The sequence below is a fragment of the Lissotriton helveticus genome, chromosome 2_2 (genome assembly GCF_964261635.1).
Source record: "Lissotriton helveticus chromosome 2_2, aLisHel1.1, whole genome shotgun sequence".
NCBI lineage: Eukaryota > Metazoa > Chordata > Amphibia > Caudata > Salamandridae > Lissotriton > Lissotriton helveticus.
Window position 1 is genome coordinate 1,809,390 of NC_136060.1, and position 23,036 is coordinate 1,832,425.

A 23,036-nucleotide genomic window follows, 5' to 3' on the forward strand; every position below is an offset into this window, starting at 1 on the left:
TACAGCGGTGACATTCAAGATGCTACGGCAGCAGAAGCGATGGCGAAACGCTTCCTCTTCGTTGCGAGACGCTTCTCTCGATGCGGTGCAATACGACAGCCACAGCGGTGACATCCAAGAATCGACAGCAGCAGCAGCGACACCCTTCTTCCTCACCCTTGAGTCGCGCTTCCAGCTCCTTGCGACATACAGTCCCTCAGAAGGCCCAAAACAGCAGCAGGCACTTCCCGAGGAACTCTGGGGAGCTGGGGGTCGAAGGCTGTTGTCCCTGAGACTTCAGCAGGAGGCAAGCTCGGTTCCAAGCCCTTGGAGATCCTTACAAGTTGATGAAAGTACACAAAGTCCCTTTCTCCTCTCTTTGGCAGTCAGGCAACCAGTGAAGGCCAATACCCCAAGCAGCACTTCAGCTTAGGGATAGTCTCTCCTCAGTTTCTTCAGGTTCCTCTCCTCAGCAGAGGTTTCTTCTTCTTTGTCCAAAAGTGATCTAATTTCTTGGGATCAGGGTCCCAATATTTATACCCCAAAATGTTTTGTCCTCTGAGGGCAGAGGGGCCTTTGCCAAGTCCAAAGCAGTTCTGGAGCACTCTGTTGACAAGACTCCTCCTTTCCTTTCACAGTGCAGGGCAGAAACATCAGGCTCCCCACAGGAGGTGGAGCCAGCATTGCGGAGAGAAAGCACAGCCCTGGAGCACTTTGTTGACATGATTCCTTCTCTCCTCTCACAGTGCAGGGCAGAGACATCAGACGCACCACAGGGGGTGGAGCCAGCATTGTGTAGGGAAGGCACTGCCCTATTCAGGTCCCAGGTGCAACTCCTCCCTCCCATCTAGATGCAGATCTCTCTATTCACCACTGGGCGGACTCACCCTGTCTCCTCAAATCCCCCAGCCCGTCACTCAAACTCCAGACAAGGAATACACAACCTAGCAGAGGCATGCTTGGATAGTTAGACAAGAAAATACCTACTTTCTAAAAGTGGTATTTTCAAACACAGAATGATAAAATCAACTTCACTAAAAGATGTATTTTATCATTCTGAGTTCAGGCATACTAAACTCTAATTTCTCCATGTTCCCTGAGTCAGTTGGGATTATAAGATGTAATAATCTAACTGCCCATTCTGGCCTATGGAGAACAGGTAGCATTGCAAGAGTGAAAAACGAGAATGGCTGTAATTCACTATTAGGACATGCCACACACATCAGGGCTTTTCCTCCCTTATACTTACAATGCATCCTGCCCTTGGGCTTACCATAGGGGTGTCTGATATGAGGAAAAGGGAAGGTTTGGGGACTGGCAAGTGGGTGCACTTGCCCAGTCCGCATGGCAGTACCAGACTGCAGGCAGGCTCTGCAATGGCAGGCCATAGACACACGTTTACAGGCTGTCCTGTGGGTGGCACAACCAGTGCCGCAAGCCCACCAGCAGCATTTGTTTACAAACCCTGGGTACTCCTAGTGCACTGTACTAGGGTCTGACAGGTAAACCAGCCAATCATGGATTCACTTATCAATACATCAATTTATAATAGGGAGAGCATATGCACTTTAGCACTGATCAGCAGTGGTAAAGTGCCCAGAGTCATAAAACCAACACAAACAGGTCAGACAAAATACAGGAGGAAGGCAAAAAGTTCAGGGATGACCCTTCAAACAGGGCCAAGTCCAACCGGTATTTTAAGCTAATAAGGTTGCAGTAGTATAACATTATCTATAAGTTGACACATTGATATCCTCAGTGTATCTGTGCGGTTAGCTACAATGAAACTATGCCCCAGTTACCTTTATTCTTCATATTATATTGCCTATGTACATGTTACAGTATGTACGGTTGTATCATTTTTTCTGTACAACATTTCAATAACATGTTTTGAAATGAAAATTCTACCCAGTATTATCAGTCAGACCAAAATAAACAAGTATTTGCAATTCAATAGGTCCTGCATTAGTTACATTTTGAGGTATTAGAGTTGTAAATAGCAATGTTTATTTAATTATGAGTTTGCAATTGACCAGTGGCGGGGATACAGAGAAAAAATAAGCAAAGCAAATACATGCCAGAAAAAGTAAACTGCAGGATTTTATGGGTACTTAAGAGGGAAAGGGGAGGGGAGGAAAGAGTGGAAGGGAAAAGGAGGAAGAGTGAAGCGGCAGGGAAGGGGCAGATAGACTGGAAAGAGAGTGCTAAGAAATGTGCATTAACCTATTGATCAGGAGAAAGATTAAAGGTAACAGCGGACGATCATGCAACTCTTTACCACTTCCTACCAGCATACACCACAAACACAGGCCCAGAGAAAGAGAGAGATCTGCAGTAAAAGCTCACTCACCCAGTTATGTGAATGGGTGTTTAACTTAGGCAAAAATCACTTTCTTAAATCCACCGCTGGTGAATTTCATGTTCCTTCCCATACAAGCTTACTAGCTACTGTCATTTGCAGGCATATTTGACAGTGCTGCTCACACACAAACCCCAAACTGTACAGCTGAGAATGAATCTGTTAATGCAGCATTGTGGAAAAGGGATTTTAATAGTCTCCACCGTCTCAGTCTGTCCATTAAACGTTGAGCTGTGTGGTGGAAACAACAAGGCCCGTTGCAGCCCACCATATTGGCAGTAACAGGAAGATGGGTGTGTGAGGGGAGCAGTGCGCAGTTTGACTGTACTTGCAGCACTCTTGCGGAGGCCTGCTTTAATCACAAGAACTCTCCATGAAAGCAGAAGGCTAGGTGGGAAAACAACAGCACCTCAAGGGAGGACGAGGGCAAGGTGAATGCATCTAATGTGCCAAAATTCAAGAATTAGGGATCGCTCTAGTGGGCAAAATGAAAAGTAATGACAAGCTTTACATAACGGTTAAACACCTAGGTATGGAGGTGCTGCTGAAGTCATTAATGCTACTATTACCAGCCACATTGGCCCTCATGCTGAACAATGGCAAAGGATAACATGCAGCATTTTGGAGTTTTTTGAAGTCCTATGCACAAACCTACACAGCTCAGACAAGTAATTAAAGGCATATTTGTGTGTATTTGAGCGCATGGCGTGTGTGGGAGGGATAATAGGGGGTGGGGGATACTCTTACACCCAAACCTGCAGAGGACGAATAGCACTTTTTAGATAGTATATACTGTTTGCCAAACAACACATACACAAGAAAAATGCAAACAGCCCCTCGCCTTGCAATTGGTCTCGCCTTTGGGGCTTTGGAAGTATTCAGCCATACAGCACATTATGTTGGGTGCTGTACTATTAAATGTTATTTTGCATGCAAAACAACCTGCTGCATAGAGCCGAATTTATCACCTTTCTATCGAAGAGCGTTGGCCATGCTCCGTGTGGGTGAGTCCACTAAAGACTGCAGAATCTGCCATGGTTCAGTTGTAAATTATTGGCCTTGTTTGCGTCTGCTATGTAACATGTGAGGGATCCTATGAAAGATGTTAGGAGTTGAAAAAGCGCTCCAATCGCTTTGAGCGGCATTCGCGCGTTTCGCAAAAAAAAAAAAAAAGAATAAACATCAAAAAAAAAAATGAATGCGGGAATGCCTTGCAAGGGTAATGAGCGCCCGCGGCAGCGTAAACAAAACATGAACTACACCATGCTTGTGGCGGACTTTGCACGTTTTTTTTTGGCCAAATAAAGCTCATAAATCATGCTAAATAGCAATGCTCCCTGTCCTGTTAAAAGAGGAGTCAAAAAATCGATCCGATACCTTGGGGCGAAGTTCGAACAATGTTATTTTTTTTCTAACTCAAGCACATAAATGACAAATATATGAAAGCAGGAAAGTTTTGCAGGGCAAATTGGAGTTCGCGGGTGAATGAACAATCAAATGAGCACCTCAATTACACCACGTGAGGGGAAAGCCTTTCTTGGGGCTTAGTGGTCGTGGTAGCCAGCATTCCAAATGGCTCGGCTAAACAAGCTTAAAGAGTGCGCCGACAAAGACATACATAACATAAAAAAGTAGGCAGACATGTACCAGGGGCAGTACCCTCAAAAGTCAAAATATACCCAAAGGCGGGACAAAAACATCTTTTCCCCAATGAAACGAATGCAATTTTGACAGGCACAGGAAAGAACTAATGGAATGTGGTGGTCAAGGTCTGGGCTCTCAGGGTAGATACAGCATGCCTCACAGAGTCGCACATGCGTGCTGCTTGGCTCGAGCTAAAAATTAAATTGGCTAAAGTCATCTCAGGGCGGTGTCTCTGGGACACACAGTCCCAATTGCCACAAAGCTCTTCTAGAGAGAGTAAGAATAGGGGCTCTTGCAACGTGTGATCAAGTAACAGAGTCTGCAACAGAAAGTGTGTCTTAATCGGCTCAACTCTTTGAGTGACGTGGGCAAGCAGTCAAAGCCTAACTCAAATGAGGGTTGCTCTGGTGGTTTTATGACCATACAATTCTTGTTGAAATAAAATATGAATGTTCAGGTAAGTTACCAATCATTTTTAATGATATCTGATTATTTTGTTGCTAATAAAGTAGGTTTGTTGACAATTGAGCATAAAAAAGAAAAAGATAAAACAAAGCTAGATGGAATAAATGCAATCAAAATTAAAACAAGACATTGATTCACATTTTCCTAATAAAACTAACCTCAATGTTTTAAAATCAACTCCATAGTCCACTTCATTTTTCAATTAGGATCTCAGTGTTGTCTTTCAAAAATAAATTAAACAAAAAGAGTGCTTGTCAAGGAAGGTTTCTGATGCAAATGTCTTAGTAAGGATAGCTGCACATGCTTTGGGATCTGCACAGAGCAGGTGTGCCAGCATAGAATCAGGACCTAGTCATTTGTTTGACTTTTGGCTTTCAAAAGGTTACTCTATCTTTCTGGACATGATAATGAGGCTCACACTTAAAAAACTTTCGGAGTGAATCATGCCAGTAATCGATGGTAGTATTATTAGTTTTTTCACACTGACCAAGTATCGCTGTAAAAAAGCATCTGACACCCTCAGGTACGCCTACACAACGCTCCATAATTGTTTATGTACCTGATATCCCAGGATATGTTAGCATAATATCTTGGTTTTGCTGTCAGCGGGAGCCTCTTTCAAGTCATCCTACAAGCACTGTTTTGCTCTAAGCTTTTTCCCAGCGTGACGTGGATCATCTCCAAATCAACAGATTTATAATGTGCTGCTAAGGCTAAAGATAGTTTAATATTAGTTGACTAACATTCCTCATCGAACCACTTTTATCTGTATATATCACCAGATCTTGTGTGATGTTGTGAAGTTGTCAAATAAAACCAAGCGTTGGCAAAAACGTGTTTGTACAGTGTTAGTATTACCCTTCTCTCGCGGTCTCCCCTACACGTAAGCAGATCTTCACAATCTTTACATATCGCTCTCATAAGTACAGCAGAACTTTCAGAGTTCTCAGCTCCCCATTGGACTGCCGTTCTTTTATTAGTTGTAAGGTTTCCAGTTGGCATATGTTGACATCTCTTAATCTGTCCCCTTGAATGATGCAATTGAATAATCTAGGGGTAAGAAGAGGAAAAATGGGATAATTAAATATAATTCTCCAGTCCACTATATCTGACTTGCAAGTGCATGTTCCATAGTAACATTTCCTTGCATATATTTGACAGGACAGATATTAAAGTCGCCCCTTATTAATATGATATAATGTGTCAGATCATTAATAGGAGATGCGGTATACGAGACAGACTCTTCGAGGGCTGCTAGGACAGACCAATGCTGTTCGATCTGAGGGTGTTGTAGAAAGTCAATATATAAAAAAAAATTCTGGTAATGTAATGTGTTGGACTTGTAAAGCGCACGGCTGCCCGTAAGCGTCCCAGCGCTGGAGATCGCTGGGGAACCCGTCCTGGCTTTCCCTGTGAGATGGTCCCTTCTGGGTATCTCCAAGGTGAAACCAGGCATCCCCGGCGTCTGTAGGGGGCCGTTGTAGAGATGAGGCAAGCTTAATGCCCAGAGTTGCAGAGTGTGATCCCTGGTTAGAGTAGGCACCGAGGTGAGAATTGTCGAGTCCACTGACCCTGGTCCACAACCCTGCCGCATCGGGAATTGAACCCTGGTCTCGGGCCGTTCTCTGCTTCCGGGTCTGTCGCCTCTAACCAGTGAGCCACACCACTCCACTAATGTGGCCTCAGTTAGTGCGCCATGCAAATGCAGGCTATTTAAAGTTATGCTCGCCATAACCTGTTGTTGAACAGTGGCATCTTTGAAATAATTAGTTGACCCATTGGTTGGGCATATCTTTGACTCCCGGCAAACTTACAGCAAACTTATCCATAGAATTCTCTGACATGGCTCATATTTTTTTGAATTCAACAAATATGATTCTATTTGACAACTGGCACTCGTGAGCTTAGATTTTTCAGCTCATTTCTGAAATATTCAAATGACATATATGTGTAGAGGTCTCCTACCTAGAACATGGTCTCTTCTCACTGTTACCTTTCTTTATATGAGTAAATTTGGGTTAATAGAGGCAGCCGCGGCCGGTGCAGGTAAGAGCGCGCGGGTGGGCATGTGTGTGTGTGTGCGGGGGGGGGGGGTGTTATTTCGACAGACGACAAGGGGAAATTAATTATTTATTTAATTTCCTCTCCTTGTCCTCTGTCAAAATCCCCACTCACCCCCACCAATCGGCCCCACTGCTCTAACCTGCATGGGATGCGGCTGCATAGAGGTATGTATTCCGGAGGCTGAATCTGCATTCCATACCAGACCTTTATTTTGAATAGATACGGCCACTGTTACCTTAAGTGACATCTTTAATTGATAGACCACATAATTATTTGCAGCTTGTTTTCTTCTCATTAATTGGGTCTCCACTTTCTTTTTTATAAAAGTAATTCTTTCACTCCCTCTGAAAAAACTTGGAGTATAGCCCATCAGTGCAGTGCTTCCTCCGGTGGATGGTTGGACATGGTTGCTTAGATTGGTGGGCACTGCTTATATATAAACGTATCTGACCATTTGTTCCTAAAAGGGATTGGGGCACATTGGTTTAGGCACCGTCCTTTTCCCCAAGATGATCCTAATTAAAGCTTGTAATACTTAGGAGGAACCTTGTCACAGCTTGCCACTGATGTATGTAGACAGTATTGTGTTGGGACCACTTTCAGTGAATGTATCAAATTCAAGAACACACAATGCTTATCTGGGGGTGGCATATTAACATAGCGTACATCAGTGGAGTGACAAATCGAATCCAAATCAACCCTGTCTGGGGGACCTCCAAGATGGCACCAGCTTTTTCATTGTGTTGAACATCCTGCCCTAGATCGAGGTATGAAACCTTATTCCGCCGCAGCGCTAAGGGGGAGGCGGGGACGCACGGCGCTCCCGTACTCGTGACGGAACCGGTCCGTCACGGCCCTCGGGTGAGCTGTGCTTGTGACAGAACGGTTCCGTCACGGCCCGCTCTTCAGAACGTCAGCGCAGGCGCGGAATTTGCACCGCGCAGGCGCGGCGAGCGGGCCGTGACGGAACCGTTCCGTCACCAGCACAGCCCACCCGAGGTTCGTGACGGAACGGTCCTGTCACGAGCATAGGAGGGGTTAAAGCAGACCACAGGTCCAGAAATAATGTGTTCCATGAAAGGTATAGAACATTGTAGACATCCTAGTATCGTTCCACTTGCACTTATACAACTATTCAATCTGTGGATTTATTCTCATAAGTGCTAGGGCTGTCAGCCTAAGTGTGCTCTTCCCCCAACCTGTTGCCTTCCCTCTCTATTTTTCTTACTTTGTTTTTGCTGGCATTAGGACTGAGCACTTTAACACTGCTAGCCAGTGCTAAAGTAAATGTGCATGCTCCTCTAAACATGGTAATATTGGCTCATACCCAATAGGCATATTTAATTTATGTATAAGTGCCCAGTAAAGTGCACTACCTGTGCCCAGGGCCTGTACATTAAATGCTATTAGTGGGCCTGCAGCACTGATTGTGCCACCCACTTCAATATCCCTTTAAATAGGTCTCAGGCCTTTCATTGTATGTAGCCTTTGTGTAGTTTAAACTGCGATTTCGACCTGACAAAATAAAACTTTTGCCAAATTCAGACCTTCCTTTTAAATACATATTAGCCACCGCAGGGGAGGCTCTGGACAACCCCGAGGGCAAAGTGGATTCCTAAGCAAGCTCATCCTTCGGCCCGTGGTACTCTGATAAGCTCAAACAGCAGAAACTGGCCGGCAAAAAACGAGAACGAATCTGGAGAAGCGTATACAACATCACGGACAAAGTGAATTATAAGCACAGTCTTAAATATTATAGAGAGATGCTGTTGGATATAAAAAAGAGCTTTTTCTCCAATACAATCCTTCTGGCAAAATCAAACCCTAAAGAGCTCTTTAAAACAGTGAAAAAACTAGCCTTGCCTAATGTTATTAACCCCTTCAGTGCTAATGACAAGGGTAACTCGTCATGGAGTTTCCATTGATTTCAATGGAAATTGCATGCGGAGCCATAAAACACCTTAGCATCCAAGTGGTTAAAAAGGATAGCAATTGTGTGAAACTCTGGCCACCTTTATTCTTCAAAAAGTGGAAGGTATTTTCACTGCTTTTTCCATGGAATCGTATGAAGTAGGTTTACTTACAGGGAATGCTATCCAAGAAAACCCCGATTCCGGATTCGTCTCTGATAATTTTTCACCTCTCGGGCTAGAAGAAACTGCTCAACTTCTTAGCTCTGCTCGATCAGCTTCCCCCATTGACCCCTGCCCAGTCCCAATACTTAAATTGATTCTGGACATCATTTGCTCTGTTTTAAACCCATTGATTAACAACATTTTTTTCTACCAGGATCTTTCCGTTAGATTGGAAAAAGGCATCTATTGTCCCTCTTCTAAAAAAAACCTACCATAGACCCTCTTGATCCTGGCAGCTATCGGCCTATTTCTCCGCTCCCGTTGCCACCAAAAATTATAGAGAAAGTCATGAACATTGTAAATGTAATGTAAATATTTTTGAGCTTGTAAAGCGCACTGCTACCCGTCCATAGGTCTCCTTGTGCTGTATAACTCTGGGGAACCCGTCCTGGCTTTCCCTGTGGGATGGTCCTTTGCTGGGAGTCCCCAAAGTGGAGCCAGGCATCCCCGGAATTCATGGGGCCGTTGTGGAGATTAGGCAAGCTAATGCCCAGAGTTGCCGAGTGGTACCCCTGATTAGAGTAAGCACCGAAGCGAGAATCATCGAGTCCGCTGACCAAGGTCCACGACCCTGCCGCGTCGGGAATTGAACCCTGGTCCCGGGCTGACTTCTGCTCTCGGGCCTGCCACCTCTAACCAGTGAGCCACACCACTCCAGTGGTGTGGCTCACATTCAACATTCAACATTCAACTTAGCTCCTTTTGCAATAACAATAATGTTTTCGATAAGACTCAATATGACTTCAGAGCTGATCACAGTACGGAACTTGCCCTAATCAAATCATGTGAAGAGATAAGGGAGGCTCTTGACTGTGGTGGGAAGGCTGTTTTGATAATGTTGGATTTGTCAGCAGCTTTCGACACGGTCCATCACAAGGTGTTGATGGATCGGCTGTCTGGGGTTGGGGTATGTGGGGTTGCCTAGAAACTCCTTCAATCCTTCCTATCCGACAGAACCCAAACTGTCGACCTGGATAACCATAAATCAAAGACTTTTAGCCTTCCGTGTGGGGTCCCTCAGGGGTCCTCGCTGAGCCCCACCCTTTTTAAAATCTATGTGATATCGTTAGCTGTACTGATTAGACCCTTTGGTTTCCAGCTAACCTCGTACGCTGACGATACACAGATTGATACACAGAAACTGGAGCTCGCCTCCATGACTGCATGCAAGCCATAGCAGGATGGATGTCGTTGAACTGTCTGAAGTTAAACTCAAGCAAGACTGAGGTGATTGTATTTGGAAACAACCCTCATATTTGGAATCCAGATTGGTGGCCCACAGAGTTGGGAAGTCAGCCCATTCCAACTCTGAGAGTAAAAAACTTAGGGGTCATAGTGGACAATACATTGAACTTCAATGATCACATAAGTTCAGTAGTTTCTTCCTGCTTCTTGATCTTGCCAATCCTGAGGAAAATTAAACCCTTTCTCTCTGAAATGGACTTGAGGACTGTAGTTACTGCCCTCGTTATGTCACGCTTGGACTACTGTAATAGCATTTATCTGAATGGCCAAAATCAACATCTCAATAGGCTTCAGATAGCTCAGAATACAGCAGCTCTGCTGAAGTAGTGTGCTGGACTCCTGCTTTGCTGTGCTGCTTTGCTGCTTGTTGTCCATCTTGCCAGGGTGAGAAAGACTGGACCAACATCTTTTGAACCCAGAACCAAGAGTGACTCCAAGGATATATTGGGTGGCCTTCTGATCTAAAGCCTCAAGGGCATAACAGGTTTCCAACCTCCAGCACCTGGACTCTGCCATCTGAGAGTCAACACTGCCAAGTGGTGCTATCCCAGTCCTGCAACCTTGGAAGTGGGCCGAAGGTGCTTGCCTGTGGAACAAACTCCTTTTCTCTGCTGAGCTACACATCACCGAGAAGAACCAATGCATCTCCTTGGCTGAGGGGCGCATTCCCATGCAGACCTGATGCATCAACGCTTCTGAACCCATCGCAAAAGACCCACATCATAGCCCTGTAATCTTTGGAACAGGTGCATCACTGCAATGGCGCAGTACATCCACATCCCACGTCATCACATCTCTCATCAACGCAGCCTCAACGACACTGGACTCCGCATTGAAGCCTTGAGGCTCCTTGGAACCGATGCATAGCAAGCTGCATGCCAAGTACCTAATGCAGGACTTTGCATTGCAAGCTATATTGAAGGGATCCTTGATGACGACACAACAGGACTTCACACAGCAGCCTCGCCGCGTCTTGAAATCAACGTATTACTTCGGCTGCATAATGCATCTTCGACGCAGATCCATGTAATGTTCTGCTACCAGCATTTAAGGAACTTGGTTCAGGGGGCCTAACTGGGTCCTTGTATCCATTCAATGCTCTATTGTGGGCAGCCTGAACTGGTGACTTTGTTCCTATCTAGCAAGACTAGCAGTTCTACTCATTGGATATTGTCATTTTGGTCTTGTTTTATTTAGTAAAACATACTTGTCTTGGGTTCATTTGTGATGTATTTTTATTGTTTGAAGTGCTGCTCAAACACGTAATACATTGCCTCTATGTAAAACCTGACTGCTCTGTGCCATGCTATCAATGGGGTGAGCACAGGTTAATTTGGGGTTTGCTTGTGCCTTACCCTGATAAGGATTGTGGTTGCTGCTTGACCTGGGCTTACACCCAAGACACCAACTACCCAATGTCTTACACTGGTGTTCAGCTGTGAGGATTAGACTTGTGTTTATACAGTACCATGGAGTAAATTTGCATTACTCTACCTCCCCTCATAAATATTATAAGACCCATTTATTTTTTAATTCTCCTTGATTTACATCTTTTGATTTTTCCAAATCTACCCTCATTCCTACGACTGTACTGTATGAAACCATACCTGCAGCAATGGAGTTTGAGGTGGTCAAGCTAAAAAGCAATATAGTGTTTGAGCATAAACAGTTCTGCCAGGAAAGGGGACTAAAAATGAAGAAGGGCACCAACAAGTTGGAGCTTCAGAAAGCTCTGATGGCCCGTACAGAGGTCCACCACACCAGTCGATGGCTGTTACAAATTGGGTCTCTAGTTGTCAGAAGTTTGCACCCTGACTAAGTAGGGACCACAATCCTATTAAGGGTAAGCTACATGCACATTTTAAATTAACCTGTGCTTACCTTCTGGTAGCTTGGCACAGAGCAGGTAGGCTAAACTTAGGGGGAAATGTGTAAAGTGTTTGTGGAATACACACAGTAACACAATGAAAACACCATGAAAAGACTTTGCACTAGTTTGGAAATATAGGGAATATTTATCTGAGTAAAACAAGACCAAAATGATAAAAATCCAATCAGTAGAAGTTGAGATACAAATTTTTGAAGAATAAATGCAAACACAGTGTTTTGAAGTCAATAGCACTAAAAGGTTACTTGAGGTCGTGAAGGACCGTGGTATATCCAAAGTTCAGGCCAACCGCAATGGAGGGCAGGCTGGCTACGAGACTCACGCAGGTCCATCTTAAAAAGTACCTGTGATGGAGCAAAGCATTGGCACTGAGGGCACAATTAGTTGATCTTTTTCTACTCAGTCGGGTCACTATGTCGTCGTTGAGCTCCATTAAGATTAAGGAAATGCATCATTGTTGAGCTGCGCAAAGCATCATCATTGGGCGGAGCAGGCTGTAGAACTGCTGTCATCGAAAAGCCTCTACATCGGCTTCGAAGGGTGATGCGTTCATTCCAATCGGCGCAAAGGTGACTAATCGTCGATTTCGTAGAAAAACAGAGGCAGAACCAACTTCTGAGGCTCAGGAATGGAGAGGGCAAGGGTTGGACTTACAGATGGCAGAGTCCAGCAGCAGAAATGCAGAAGCCTTTTGTGTCTCTGAAACTTCAGAAAACAGGAAGTAAACCAGCAAGCACTTGTAGTCACTCTGGGTTCAAGTAAGATGGGTCCAGTCCTTGTCCTCAGTAGGGCAGGAACATCAGGCAGCAGGGCAGCTCAGCAAAGCAAAAGACCAGTTCCTCAGAACAGTCACTCCAGGCAAAGTGGCAATCCTTACTGCACAGCAGTCTTTACTCCAGCAGGATTTTTTCCAGGTCCCATAGTGTTCTGTCTTGGTAGGGTCAGAAACCCAGTACTTATACCCAAATGTGCCTTTAAAGTGGGAGCTGACTTCAAAGCAGCTCCTTGAAATACACAGGTTCCCTTTAATCCCAGCCCTGTCTGCCAGGCTGTCTGTGGGAGGTAATCAGACCTTTTTGAGGGACACAGGACACTGCATATATTAAGATGTAAGTGTTAGCTTCCACTCACCTTTCTGCCAAGGAAGGCTATCAGAATGAATATGAATGTTCTGTCAGACCCACCCTTCCTGTGTTAGTGGCTTTCCCGAGGAAATGCACAAAGTGTAGCTGTCACCCAGCCCAGACATTGTATTGTAGACAAACTTAAAGCACACAGAGCTAAGCTAAGAACAGAGAAAGGTCAACTTCCTAAAAATTGACTTATCTAAAATAGTAATGTCAAATCCAACTTTACCACTAAACAGGATTTATCATTACCATTCCTAAGATGTGAAACTTGATTTAGTTACTCCTTGCTCATCAGCAATTGCAGCAGAAAAGTGTTTTAAGGGTAAACAACCCTGACAACGAAATGTTGTTGCAACACGGTTATTACAACATTGTAACAATGCATACCATTACCTCGCAAGTCGTAACAACTTGCGGAGGGGGGAGAAGGTGTTGGATTTAGAATCTAACACCTTCCCTACTGTCCGCACAGACTGGAGTTGGAATAGTAAATTATACTATTCCTACATCCAGCGCCCCCCTCAGCAAGTCATTGTTATGACTTGCGGGGTAATGGTATGCGTTGTTACTACGTGGTCATGGTTAAGACCGCTTTGTAACAACATTCACGGTGACAGGCAGCGGGAAAAAGTGCCACATTCTGTTTTAAGGATTACCCAATACTAGGCTATGAGAGGAGTAGGCCACACAACAAGTGAAAACAAAATTTAGCTGTTTGTGACTACTAGGGCATGTAAAACTTAAAAGTACATGCGCTACCTTTTACTCATACGGGACCCTGCCATAAGGCTTATCTAGGGCCTACCTTAGCTATGACCAATGTGTGATAAATGGGGAGTTAAAGTGTTTTAAAATGCACAGTGGAAGTGACAGTAAACTGCACACATAGGCCTTGCAATGGCAGGCCTTGACAGGTTTGAGAGACTTCTTGTGTTGGCAGAAAACCAGTGCTGGAGCTCCACTGGTAGCATTTAGACTACAGGCCCTGGCTATATGGAGTACCACTTTACAAGGGAATTATAAGTAAACTAAATATGGCACTCGGGTATACAGCAATGCCACCATGTTTAGGTGGAAGCACATGCACTTTAGCACTGGTAAGCAGCGGTAAAAGTGCTCAGAGTCATAAGGACAACAAAAAGATACAGTAAAAATTGGAGGTAAGTAGGCAAAAAGGTGGGGGAAGGCCACCCTAAAGATGACAGGTCTAACAAGTGTCCTTCCCAGCTGAAAGAGGAGCAGACTACCCAACCTCTATGGTGTTCTCATAACTAAGGGGGAAAATCCTGGATAGATGTCAGCCTTGCCATGGTTTATCCTTGGTCTGTGTTCCACCCTAAGGTCCAAACCCTGCAGGCAAATGGACCACCTCAACAGGTTTTGATTATCACCCCTCATTTGCATGGGCGACCTGTGGGGCCTGTGGTCAGTCTGAATCAGGAAATGAGAGCCAATCAGGTATGGTATCAACTTCTTTAGTGCCCAGACCACAGCAAAAGCTTCTCTCTCTATAGCACTCCACCTCTGTTCCCTGGAGAGTAACCTCCTGGAGATGAAGGCTACAGGTTGCTCCAGGCCCTCCTCATTTAGCTGTGATAACACTGCCCCATACCATGTTCTGAGCAATAAACATTTTGGAGAAGTCAGGGGCTGTGCAAATGGCATCCTCCAGGAAGTCAAATGCAGTTTGACATGCATCTGTCCATATCACATTTCTGGGCTGCTTATTAGAAGTCAGCTCTGTCAAGGGGGCAACCATGGTGCTAAATCCCTTGATGAACCTCCTGTAGTATCAATTGAGACCCAAGAATGCTCTGACTTCAGTCTCGGTTTTGGGGGCTCCCAGGCTATGATAGTCTCTGCCTTGGCCTGGAGTGGCTGTACCCTACCCCTGCCCACCACTTGTCCCAAGTAAACCACAGACCACAGACCCCTGCCCTATCTGACACTTACTGTCCTTGACAGCAAGGCTTGGCTGTTGCAGAGCCTGAAGCACTTCTTGGTGGTGAAAAAGGTGGTCCTTCCAACTGCTACTGAAGACAGTTATGTCATCCAGGTAGGCAGCTAAGAAGGCCTCCATACTAGCAAGTACCTGGTTCACCATACTCTGGAAGGTGACAAATGCATTTCTGAGTCCAAAGGGCAGCAGAGGAAATTAGTAGTGGCTCACTGGAATGGAGAAGACTGACCTCTCCTTGGCACTTCCTCTTAGGGTGATCTGCCAGTGCCCTGGTGTAAGATCAGAAGTACTTAACTACTTGGTAGCCCCTAACTCATCAATCAGCTCATCTACCCTATGGATGGGATGAGCATCTGTTTTAATCACAGAATGTAGCCTTCTATAATCCACATAGAACCTCAGTTCAGGTGTGGTGCCCACTGGGGCAGCTTTTAGTACCAGAACCACAGAACTGGGTCAGGGGCTACTGGAGGGTACTACCATCACAAATTCCAGCATCTTAGAGATTACACTCTTGATGCTGGCCCTCACCTTATTCAACAACCATATTCTTAGCAGGGAGGTTGCCCCCTGTGTCCATATCATCGGTACACAGGTGGGCAGTCTCAGGAATAAGGGAGAACACAGAGTAGTACTGTCCCAACACTTGGTGACAGACCCTCTGCTGCTCAGGAGTTAGAGTGGGGGAAGGATTACTTCTCCACAGACTCATCCTTCTCCTTGGAGTCCAAGAGGTCAGAGAGAGGTTAACTCTCCTCTTCTCCAACTATCACCAATGATAAGGTGATTGGTGTGAAGAACCTTGTTGGGTTGTCTAGGGATCATAAGTTCCACCAGGTAGATAGCATCGCCCTTATTTTCAATCACCTCATAGGGCCCAGTCAACATTCCTGGACAGCTCTGGGTTCCACAGGTTCTACAACCCACACTCCACCCATGCTGCAATTCCACAGTGGTAGAATTCTGGTCATATCACTCTTTCATTGCAGCCTGGCTGGCTTCCAAGTTGTCAGAAGCTTGCTTCCACAACTTAGCTTTCTGAGGGCCAGCATGTAGCTCACTATTTCATGGGGAATCTTTCTGGGAGTTTTCTGCCCTCCTTCTTCACCAGACTCAGAGGTCCCCTGACAGGGTGCCCACACAGAAGCTCAAAGGGTCTAAAGCCCACTCCCTTCTGTGCTACCTCTCTGTAGGCAAAAACAGGCATGATAAAAATATGTCCCATTTATTCCTCAAGGCCTCAGGTATGCTCCTAATCATGCCTTTCAGGGTCTTGTTGAATCTCTCAACAAGACCATTGATTTGTGGGTGGTAAAAAGTGGACAACTTGTAAGTTATCCAACACTCCTCCATCATTGACTGCTTAGTTGCAGACATTAAGTGTGTGCCTCTGTTAAACACTACAAGCCATCCAGCAAGTGTAGGCAGGTTACCATTGGAAGCAGTGCCTTCTTCAGTGGGCTCAAGATTTTACACCACAGGTGCCCTATCCCAACCTCCTCACTGGGAAGAAACTCTGGCTGGTTTACTATGCCCTCTGTGTTTCCCCTCTTTAGCACCTGGCTGGATAATTTAACCAGGCTCCAGCCTTTTGTTTCTCTCATCCTAGGCGGGCCAGGCAGCCATAGACCTTGTTGTTGCACAGATCAAATCAGGTAATCCCAACAACTCCACGTGAGCCTTCAGCTCCACTCTTTTCCAGATAGTGTGCTCAGAGTCATTACCCAACAAATAGTCGAAAGGCATTGTAGCACTCCCAGCAATTTTCAGAAGACCTGTAACCCCCCCTCGCAGGGATCAAGGACCACAGGATAGTAGCTGTCTCTGTTGTCTGCCACCATAACTTGGAGGAATGCATTTGGAATCATCTGCCCCGGGGACACCAGTTGACTCCTTACCAAAGCCATGCTGGCACCTGTATCCTTCAGACCCTCAACACCGATCGACGTGAAGGTGACTCTGCATCAGTTTTGGATCACAACAGCTGCAGAACCCACGTCTGAGGCCCAGGACTGGAGGGGGCACATCAGGCAATGGTAGGACTCACAGATGGCAGAGTCGTGCAGCACGAGCAGAATTGCAGAAAGTCTTTGGTGTTCCTGAGACTTTACAAAACAGGAGGCAAGCCGGCGAACCCTTTGATTCACTCTGTGATCAAGTGAGAAGGATCCAGTCCTTGTCCTCAGCAGAGCAAAGATCATCAGGCAGCTCAGCAAAGCGGAGGAGCAATTCCTAAGAACAGTCAGTCCATGGAAAAAATGGCAATCCTTACAGCCCATCAGTCTTTACTCCATCAGAGTTCTTCCCAGGGGCAATATTGTACTGTCTTAGTAGGTTCATAGAACTAGTACCTACACCCAAATGTGTATTTCAAGTAGGAGTTGACTTCAAAGCAGCTCCTTGAAGTACACAGGTCCCTCTTCATCCCAGCCCTGACTGCCAGGTTGAGTGGGTGGTAATTAGCCCTGTGTGTAGGACACAGGACACTGCCTATTCAGATGTAAGTGTTAGCACCCACTCCCCCTTCCTCCCAGGCAGGCTATCGGCATGCAGATGAATGATGATGAGTTCTGTCACATTCACCTTTCCTCTGTTTGTGTCTGTCTAGAGGGAATAAACAGAGTGTAGTTGTCACCCAACCCTGCCGTAGGAGTGATCTATGTGTATCCAAAGGGGAGTTTAAGGCTTGACAAGTGGTTTTAAATGGCAAGATGAAGTGGCAGGAAACTGCACACACAGGCCCTGTAATGGCAGGTCTGAGACAGGTTTGAGACGATACTTGTGTGAGTGGCACAACCATAATGCACTGGGCCAGGGACAGACTAATTTGCATACAGCCAGGTTCTGAAACTGGGATGGTGCAATGAGCTAAAAAACGGTGTTGGATCTAGCCCTGATCTCTTGACTGGGTGAGAGTATTCTGCTTAATTCAGAGACTCTGTCCATCACCACCCCTTGTTGTAAATATTTTTGTCCACCCTAAGCGTGGAAGGGTATACTCAGATGTGAGTCCCTTGCTCATTGCACCATCAGGATTCAAGCAAGCCGGGCCGAAGACGGCTGTAATGCCAGAAACCGGTCCCCGGAAGCTTGGTTCCTTCCCAGTGTAAGAATTGGCTTTTGTAGTCTGGTCTGCCCTGTTCCCATGATGCACTGGGCCAGGGACAGACTAATTTGCATACAGCCAGGTTCTGAAACTGGGATGGTGCAATGAGCTAAAAAACGGTGTTGGATCTAGCCCTGATCTCTTGACTGGGTGAGAGTATTCTGCTTAATTCAGAGACTCTGTCCATCACCACCCCTTGTTGTAAATATTTTTGTCCACCCTAAGCGTGGAAGGGTATACTCAGATGTGAGTCCCTTGCTCATTGCACCATCAGGATTCAAGCAAGCCGGGCCTAAGACGGCTGTAATGCCAGAAACCGGTCCCCGGAAGCTTGTTTCCTTCCCAGTGTAAGAATTGGCTTTTGTAGTCTGGTCTGCCCTGTTCCCATGATGCACTGGGCCAGGGACAGACTAATTTGCATACAGCCAGGTTCTGAAACTGGGATGGTGCAATGAGCTAAAAAACGGTGTTGGATCTAGCCTTGATCTCTTGACTGGGTGAGAGTATTCTGCTTAATTCAGAGACTTTGTCCATCACCACCCCTTGTTGTAAATATTTTTGTCCACCCTAAGCGTGGAAGGGTATACTCAGATGTGAGTCCCTTGCTCATTGCACCATCAGGATTCAAGCAAGCCGGGCCGAAGACGGCTGTAATGCCAGAAACCGGTCCCCGGAAGCTTGTTTCCTTCCCAGTGTAAGAATTGGCTTTTGTAGTCTGGTCTGCCCTGTTCCCATGATGCACTGGGCCAGGGACAGACTAATTTGCATACAGCCAGGTTCTGAAACTGGGATGGTGCAATGAGCTAAAAAACGGTGTTGGATCTAGCCCTGATCTCTTGACTGGGTGAGAGTATTCTGCTTAATTCAGAGACTCTGTCCATCACCACCCCTTGTTGTAAATAATTTTGTCCACCCAAGCGTGGAAGGGTATACTCAGATGTGAGTCCCTTGGTCATTGCACCATCAGGATTCAAGCAACCCGGGCCGAAGACGGCTGTAATGCCAGAAACCGGTCCCCGGAAGCTTGTTTCCTTCCCAGTGTAAGAATTGGCTTTTGTAGTCTGGTCTGCCCTGTTCCCATGATGCACTAGGCCAGGGACAGACTAATTTGCATACAGCCAGGTTCTGAAACTGGGATGGTGCAATGAGCTAAAAAACGGTGTTGGATCTAGCCCTGATCTCTTGACTGGGTGAGAGTATTCTGCTTAATTCAGAGACTCTGTCCATCACCACCCCTTGTTGTAAATATTTTTGTCCACCCTAAGCGTGGAAGGGTATACTCAGATGTGAGTCCCTTGCTCATTGCACCATCAGGATTCAAGCAAGCCGGGCCGAAGACGGCTGTAATGCCAGAAACCGGTCCCCGGAAGCTTGTTTCCTTCCCAGTGTAAGAATTGGCTTTTGTAGTCTGGTCTGCCCTGTTCCCATGATGCACTGGGCCAGGGACAGACTAATTTGCATACAGCCAGGTTCTGAAACTGGGATGGTGCAATGAGCTATAAAACGGTGTTGGATCTGGCCCTGATCTCTTGACTGGGTGAGAGTATTCTGCTTAATTCAGAGACTCTGTCCATCACCACCCCTTGTTGTAAATATTTGTGTCCACCCTAAGCGTGGAAGGGTATACTCAGATGTGAGTCCCTTGCTCATTGCACCATCAGGATTCAAGCAAGCCGGGCCGAAGACGGCTGTAATGCCAGAAACCCATCCCCGGAAGCTTGTTTCCTTCCCAGTGTAAGAATTGGCTTTTGTAGTCTGGTCTGCCCTGTTCCCATGATGCACTGGGCCAGGGACAGACTAATTTGCATACAGCCAGGTTCTGAAACTGGGATGGTGCAATGAGCTAAAAAACGGTGTTGGATCTAGCCCTGATCTCTTGACTGGGTGAGAGTATTCTGCTTAATTCAGAGACTCTGTCCATCACCACCCCTTGTTGTAAATATTTTTGTCCACCCTAAGCGTGGAAGGGTATACTCCGATGTGAGTCCCTTGCTCATTGCACCATCAGGATTCAAGCAAGCCGGGCCGAAGACGGCTGTAATGCCAGAAACCGGTCCCCGGAAGCTTGTTTCCTTCCCAGTGTAAGAATTGGCTTTTGTAGTCTGGTCTGCCCTGTTCCCATGATGCACTGGGCCAGGGACAGACTAATTTGCATAGAGCCAGGTTCTGAAACTGGGATGGTGCAATGAGCTAAAAAACGGTGTTGGATCTAGCCCTGATCTCTTGACTGGGTGAGAGTATTCTGCTTAATTCAGAGACTCTGTCCATCACCACCCCTTGTTGTAAATATGCAAGCCCATTAGTAGCATTTATATTACAGGCCCTAGGTATTATGGTATACCACGTTACAAGGGGCTTATAAGTAAAGTGAAAGTGCCAATAAGGTATGCACCTATGGCACCATGTTCAGGGGAGAAGCACATGCACTATAGCACTGGTTAGCAGTGGTAACAGTGTTTAGGGTCCTAAGGCCAACAAAAAGATGCAGCAAAAAGTGGAGGTAAGTGGGAAAAAAGTTGGGGAAAGATCACCCGAAGGATGAAAGGTGTAACAATGGCAGCCACAGAGGGGAAGAGGATCAGGGGGATATGGAGGATCAGGATCAAGACCAAGACTACAGCCCTGGAATGCAGTGTTCAGGGGAGGGGGATGACTCATCCCCTAAATTGGATGCCCCTGCCAGAGCGGTAATCATTGTTTCATCATATGGCCTGTCACAATCATGTTGGCTGAGATAAGGACTCTCCTTACATTTCATACCTACAAGGTCCAGCCCGCAATTCCAACCACAATATCTCATTCAACAAGAGGCAAGAGTAGTTCACCGAGACTGGGCAAGGCGAGAATGGCAATCCTACAGTACGCAGATGACACTGTAGTGATGGACCATACAAGGGTTGGTCCCCAAAGAGCCCTTAAAGAGTTGGAGAAGTACCTGACAGTTAATCAAGGTAAAACGAAGATAATGATATTTGGCAGATACCCACACAAAAAAACAAGTGGTCTGGAAGATGGGAGACCACCAAATTTGGACCACCACAGCCTGCAACTATCTCGGAGTTTGGCTAAATGAGAGGGTAACATCGGCAGCTCATACAAAACATCTAACTGTTAAAATCAACAGAATAGTTTTTCAATAAGACGACTAAGCCAATGCCTGACCAGCCCAACAGCCGAACCCATGCTGAAGGTCCTCAGGGCAAAATTTATTCCAGCCATCAACTATGGGCACCTGGCAATTCCAGGAGCTCTAGACAAACTTATAGCAGCAGCGCAGGTCAAAGCTTACAAGATCGTGCTGCAAGTACCCAGGAATGCTAGGAACACGAGATTAAGGTCGGAACTAGGGTTCGCCAGACTTGGAACTGGCCCTTCAGGGAGACCTAATAGAGTATTATATTGGAGTCCTTAAAGCACCGCATAACTTCCTAAAACATCATTTGGCAACAATCTTCAAAGAAGAGGTCTCCCTCTGGCACACCAAGCTGGATAAAGCAATATAGACCCTAAACATAGATCGAAACAGTCAGCCCCTAACAGAAATCCTGCATAAGGCTTGGTTGAACACAATGAGATGGCAGGTCCGCTCTATTTCTTATGAAAAGGATCTAACTCCACTCCGACACAACCCCTATATGGAGGCACTGGACGAATCTTACATCCTGGGGAAAGTCCAACCATACCTAATGGAAGCATTAGGGGCCCAGGCTTGTAAGAAAATCCTTTTTTTGAGGCAAATGGCCCTCAGAATTTGGGACTTTAATCCAGCAAGGGCATGAACAGATGGAGCCGTTTCCGTCACCTATGCAACTACCAACGGGAATCCTGGCTTCATTTACTGTACTGTTGTCCAAAACTCATCAGCAAACGAAAGAGGTTGCTTCGTCCCATTTTAAGAGCCCTTAGCATCAGAACTTGCAAGGGGGCATCAGATTGGTGCTTCTTGGAAATAAAAACACACCACCTTGCAAGAGAGGCAAAATCTATTTTCCAGATTGGACAAGCTCTAGACGTTATAGAGTAAAAAAGGACTGTCCGTGAGCTCTCAAAATCATTGTTGATAAATGCATCAACAAATAGTTTCTGCAAACACCAATGGGCAAAGAAGACCTTGCCCGCTACTTCAAGTGCTCTGCATGAAACGATGCCACATCAAAATTAAGTATATGGATAGAAAGCTGAACGGTCCCTGCAACACAAGTCTGACTGTTGGAACAGGGGTTTTAATCTCACAGGAGGTACTGGGAGGTGGGTGAAAAGGGTGGGTGGGTTAGGGGGGTGGGGTTCTAATTTTAGCTTTTTACTGTAATGATTTTAACTAATCAAACATTTAATAATCAATCAATTAATCAATCTCATTCAACAAGTTGCAAAGCCACCCATTTGAGATGCTCTCACAATTCGAGTACGAGGGAGATGTTGAACCCTGTGTCTTCTCAGAGGAATAATCCTCTGTTTCCTATTTTGAAACTGGCTCATTTATATTGAATAGTTTAAGACTACAGATATTTAAACAGTTCAACAAGCACATTTGCAATACAAAATACACACAATACGGTACTAATTAACAATTTAGGGCCATATGTATCAAGGTAAGAATTTGGGATTCTGAATTAGCGATTGTTACCGAATCGCAGATTCAGAATCGCAAATTGGTATGTATGGAACAAATCGCAAATAAATAGCGATTCGGTAAAAATCGCTATTTATTTGCGAGAACCCAAAAAGCGATTACTTAAACCCAGGAATTTGCAAATTTGCGATTCCTTAATGGAAAAAATCACAAATTTGCGAATTTCGCAAATCAGCCAATCAGAAACTCTGGTGCAGCTGGATGACATCACTACCAGGAAGTGACTGCCTACCCATGCCTCACCAGAGTTGCTGACTGAGAGTCACAGTGTGGGAGAGAGGGAGAGTGAACAGTGCTACTGAATCACCATGGCTGAAAGGGGAAACATGTCCATGCCTGAAACACAGCAGCAGCAGGAGCAGTAGCAGCAGGAGGGGGAATGTGCTAGAAAAAGAAAACTAAAATTCTCAGAGGCTGAACTGGAGACA

General features: G+C 45.7%; 1 protein-coding gene across 2 annotated transcripts in view; it reads right to left on the minus strand.

The window, feature by feature from the left end:
• LOC144821706 (uncharacterized) overlaps window positions 1-23,036 on the minus strand; it is a 545,268-nt gene that overhangs the window by 151,769 nt on the left and 370,463 nt on the right. Inside the window, exon 5 of one of the 2 annotated variants that reach the window (XR_013608397.1) lies at window positions 5,317-5,497. The exons of the other annotated variant lie outside the window; for it this stretch is intronic. The gene's annotated coding sequence lies outside the window, so the exon portion shown is untranslated. Of the gene's footprint in view, window positions 1-5,316; window positions 5,498-23,036 lie in introns of those variants that run through there. 2 annotated transcript variants of the gene reach the window in all.